Here is a 4,961-nt window from a genome sequence, read left to right as displayed (position 1 = left end):
GCCCACGCAGGACAGCAAGTCTGTGACCGCCTGCGGGCTGCTGGCAGCGTCCGCCCGGGGCTTTGTCCACAGTTTCTGAGACGCCTGTGGGGATGCCGCCTCGCCAGAGCCCGCGCCAGTCTGAAGGCCACACTGCAACAAGCCGGCAGCGGACCTCCGCTCGCCTCCACGGCTCGTCCTGCCTCCTTAGGTGCCCTAGGGCTCCGTGGTGAACAGGCCCGCGCGGAGGTCTCGGGCGGGGAGACCACTCCTGCAGAACGGCAGGGTCCCCCCCCCCCCACCGGCAGAGATCATCTTTCCCCAGAATTTGCCTCCATCCCTTCCCCCACTTTCTTCTCATCTTTCTTTTTATTCCCAAAGTCTACCACCTACACTACAAAGAGGTAGACAGGGGCAGCCATTGTGGTGTAGCAGGTTAAAGCCCTGGCTGGTAGCGCCAGCATCTCATACGGGCACCAGTTCGGGTCCCGGCTGCTCCACTTCCGATCCAGCTCCCTGCCAGTGCACCTGGGAAAGCAGCAGAGGATGGCCCAAGTCCTCAGGCCCCTGCACCCAAATGGGAGACCCAGAGGAAGCTCCTGGCTTCAGATCAGCTCAGTTCTGGCCATTGTGGCCATTTGGGGAGTGAACCAGTGGATGGAAGACCTCTCTCTCTGTCTCTACCTCTCTCTGTAACTCTTTCCAATAAATAAAATAAATCTTAAAAAAAAAAAAAAAAAAGGTAGACAACCATTTGTGTCCTGATGCATTGAGAATTCATTACGGTTTCACAAAAACAGGTACCTGTTACCAGAGTGCTCACATTGCAAGGGCAGCAGTGGAACCGGAAGCGTGCAGACCTGCGCGCGGGGGCTCGGGGACCCCAGCTCTGCCTCCACACGCAGGCCAGGTCTTCCTGGGGCTGCTGCCAGCCCTCTTGGGTGAGCTCTCAGGACGGAGAACGGTCGGCAGTCTGACTCGTGCACTCACAAAGGGCCGGCGTGTTTTCTCGGTCTCAGAACTCGAGAATGTCCCAGAAAACAGAGGCCACCGCTGGAGGCCTCCCGGCTGGAGTCCACACTCCAGCCTGCTCTCCTGGGACCACCAGGGCCACCCAGGAGGTCACTGACCGACCACCGCGCACGTCCAAACAGGGCTGTAGAGCAGCCCGGCCACAACTCCGCCCTGTTTCCACCCCACGTCACCTGAGACGCCTCAGCAGTAAACGAACGGAACTTCCCTACTTATTCTGCACGCGAGGTGGACAAGCAAACTGGCCCTTTCTGGATTAAAAAGTAATAATTCCAAAAGAAGATTTACGGTTAAAATTAAACCACGGTCAAAAGCCATTAGGGCCTGGACTTTGGACGCGTGCCAGGGAGGACAGCTCCGGGCACCTTCCCGAGCGAGCAGAGGCGCACCAGGTGCAGGAAACCCTGACCAAACGACCACATCAAAAACCTCAGTACAACGCTGAAACCTGTTCAGCCACGGCGCCTCGACGTTGGGAAAGCGAAACCAGCTGTGGGTGGGGTGGGGCCGCTGCCAGGCCGGCCTGCCCGGGACACTGCTGCGCCCACGTGAGACGTGAGGCCGCCCCGCCGCGCGGGCACTGCGCCTGCGGGGGGCCTGGGGGGCCGCCCCAGTTGGTTATTCCAGTGTGATTAAGGAACAATCATCTGGGAAAACAGAAGCGCATGTTAGTAGGGCAGGAAAAGCCCCCGGGGGCTGCAGCCCGGAGTCCGGAGTCCGGAGTCCGGGAGCCTTGGAGTAAGGGCGAGTCTGGCGGAGCGGCCCGCGGCCAGCTTCGCAGCGCCCCCTCCTGGAGGCGGGCGGGCGGTGCCGGCCCTAGCTTGCTGGCCGGCAGGTGCTTCCCGCCGGGGCGCGACTGCCCTCTGCTGCCCGCACGCTGCCCAGCCGTGCCCGACCCGGGCCGGGCGGTCCAGGCGCGACCATCAAGCCTCAGTCGCCGCGTCTGTGAAGTGGAAGAGACGGTGACAGGGTCAGTCCTTGCGTGCGCACGAATGCAGTGCCGCCGGGTCCCTGTTCCGCCCCGAGAGAAGCCCCTTCACCTCCCCAGGGGCTTTCCCTCCAGCGTCCCCGCACCGCGTGCACAACGATCAACACACCAGCCGTGCCCCTCTGAGCGCGCTTTCGGGGGCCTTATGACTTCGCCAATGCAACCGGACGAACATGTGAAAAGAGAAACGTCACAAACGTCCTGAACGTGGCTTCCAAAGCGATGTTTCTTACACGTACACATCATTAATCTGAAAGGAAGAGAGCGGTCTCCCATCGACGGCTGGTTCACTGCCCGAGTACCCCAACAGCGGGGCCGGGCCAGGCTGCAGCCGCGAGCGGGGGCTCAGTGCGGGTCTCCACGTGGGGGCAGGGCCCCGCTCCCTGGGCCGTCACCTGCGGCCTGCAGCTCCACACCGGCAGGGAGCTGGAATCGGGCACAGCTGGGCTTGAGCGCAGGCCTAACCACGCAGGCTGTGGGCGTCCCAAGCAGCGTCTCAGTGCCGCGCTAACCTGCTGCCCCATCATTTAGACTAACCTCCCGGCAATTACCCCGCCGACGAGTCCGCGGATGCGGGGACCGACCTGTCATTGCCACAGCCGTCTGGGGTGGCACCTGCTCCCCGGCAGGAGCTCGGAAGTAGGTGCTGCGTAAGCACTCCGATGAATCACTGGAGCTGGCAGAGGCCATCCAGAAACAGAAAGCACAAAATTAGATATGGGGAAGTCTGCTCCAGCAGGCCTAACAGAGCAGTCTAGAAACGGAAGGGCAGAGTGATGGAGGAGCTTTGAAGCCGGAGAGAAGTGGCAGTTGCTACTCTGAGATGGCGATCATACGGCATGTGAATTTCACCCCGACAGTAAAAGGGCAGAACTGTGATGTAGTGACTGTGATCCCCGCTGATTCGGACACTACGAATACCCAGTGACGTCACCCTAAAGAGGGTGACTTCTAGTGCGTGAAGGTTCACACAGATGTTCTCACAAGCCTCCCACAAGCCTTTGGACTTGCAGACAAGGAAAACGGGACCGCGGGTCACTGCACGACTTCTGCTCCTCACACCGGCCAGGCACACGCCCCACTGGAGGCGCCGCCCTGGACGACTTCCGGGAACAGCCACCAGCCCCTCTCAGGCCCTCTGGGCTCTGCCTCCCAGCCGCCCTATCAGAAAGGCACCGCTTGGGCCGGTGCAGTGGTGCAGTGGGTAAAGCCGCCGTCTGCAGTGCTGGCATCCCATGTTGGCGTGGTTCAAGTCCCGGCTGCTCCACTTCTGATCCAGCTCTGCTATGGCCCGGGAAAGTAGTGGGAGATGGTCCAAGTCCTTGGGTCCCTGCACCTGTGTGGGAGACCTGGAAGAAGCCCCTGGCTCCTGGCTTGGGATAAGCACAGCTCCGGCCATTGCAGCCATTTGGGGAGTGAACGAACGGATGGCAGACCTCTCTCTTTCTCTGTCTCTACTTTTCTGTAACTCTATCTTCCAAATAAATAAATAAATCTTAAAAAAAAAAAGAAAGAAAGAAACTATAGCACAGCAGGTTAAAACCCCAGCTTGCAGTGCCAGCTTCCCAATGGGCGCCAGTTCAAGTCCTGGCTGCTCCACTTCCAATCCAGCTCTCTGCTATGGCCTGAGAGAGCAGTAGAAGATCGCCCAAGTCCTTGGGCCCCTGCACCCACGTGGGAGACCCGGAAGAAGCTCCTGGCTCCTGGCTTCAGATCAGTCCAGCTCTGGCCGTTGTGGTCATTTGGGGAGTGAACCAGCGGAATGGAAGACCTCTCTCTCTCTCTCTCTCTCTGGCTCTCTCTCTCTCTGTAACTCTGTCTTTCAAATAAAAAATGAAATAATTCTTTTAAAAAATAAAAGAGGGCCGGCGCCGTGGCTCACTAGGCTAATCCTCCGCCTGCGGTGCCGGCACACCGGGTTCTAGTCCCAGTCAGGGCGCCGGATTCTGTCCCAGTTGCTCCTCTGCCAGTCCAGCTCTCTGCTGTGGCCCAGGAAGGCAGTGGAGGATGGCCCAGGTCCTTGGGCCCTGCACTCGCATGGGGGACCAGAAGGAAGCACCTGGCTCTTGACTTCGGATCAGTGCAGCACGCTGGCTGTAGCGGTCACTTGGGGGATGAACCAAGGGAAAAAGGAAGACCTTTCTTTTTGTGTCTCTCTCACTGTCCAACTCAAAAGAAAGAAAGAAAGAAAGAAGAAAGAAAGAAAGAAAGAAAGAAAGAAAGAAAGAAAGAAAGAAAGAAAGAAAGAAAGAAAGAAAAGCCCCGCCTTGTGGCGGTGTTGCCTGGTGGGTGGTGTGGTAGCGCAACAGGTTAAGCCGCGGCCTGTGATGCCAGCATCCCACATGAGCACTGGTGCAAGTCCAGGCTACCACACTTTCTTATTTATTTATTTATTTATTTATTTTTTGACAGGCAGAGTGGATAGTGAGAGAGAGAGACAGAGAGAAAGGTCTTCCTTTTGCCGTTGGTTCACCCTCCAATGGCCGCTGCGGCTGGCACACCGCGCTGATCCGATGGCAGGAGCCAGGTGCTTCTCCTGGTCTCCCATGGGGTGCAGGGCCCAAGCACCTGGGCCATCCTCCACTGCACTCCCGGGCCACAGCAGAGAGCTGGCCTGGAAGAGGGGCAACCGGGACAGAATCCGGCGCCCCGACCGGGACTAGAACCTGGTGTGCCAGCGCCACAAGGCGGAGGACCAGCCTATTGAGCCATTGCGCCAGCCTTATTTATTTATTTTTTTGACAGGCAGAGTGGACAGTGAGAGAGAGAGACAGAGAGAGAAAGGTCTTCCTTTGCCGTTGGTTCACCCTCCAATGGCTGCTGCTGCCGGTGCACCACGCTGATCCGAAGCCAGGAGCCAGGTGCTTTTCCTGGTCTCCCATGGGGTGCAGTGCCCAAGCACTTGGGCCATCCTCCACTGCACTCCCGGGCCACAGCAGAGAGCTGGCCTGGAAGAGGGGCA

General features: G+C 58.9%; 1 long non-coding RNA gene across 1 annotated transcript; it reads right to left on the bottom strand.

The window, feature by feature from the left end:
• Positions 1-341: 341 nt before the first annotated feature.
• Positions 342-3,463, bottom strand: LOC149128256 (uncharacterized). The gene is made up of 3 exons (XR_016225821.1): positions 2,584-3,463; positions 2,109-2,249; positions 342-1,954 (listed from the first exon to the last, which is right to left on the bottom strand). It is a non-coding gene; the product is annotated as an uncharacterized LOC149128256 (long non-coding RNA).
• Positions 3,464-4,961: the final 1,498 nt, after the last annotated feature.

The sequence above is a fragment of the Oryctolagus cuniculus genome, chromosome 1, assembly GCF_051225735.1.
Source record: "Oryctolagus cuniculus isolate XC-2025 breed Fujian yellow rabbit chromosome 1, ASM5122573v1, whole genome shotgun sequence".
Lineage (NCBI taxonomy): Eukaryota > Metazoa > Chordata > Mammalia > Lagomorpha > Leporidae > Oryctolagus > Oryctolagus cuniculus.
Note: the sequence above shows the minus strand (reverse complement) of the source record. Positions and strands in the feature narration are given on the sequence as shown.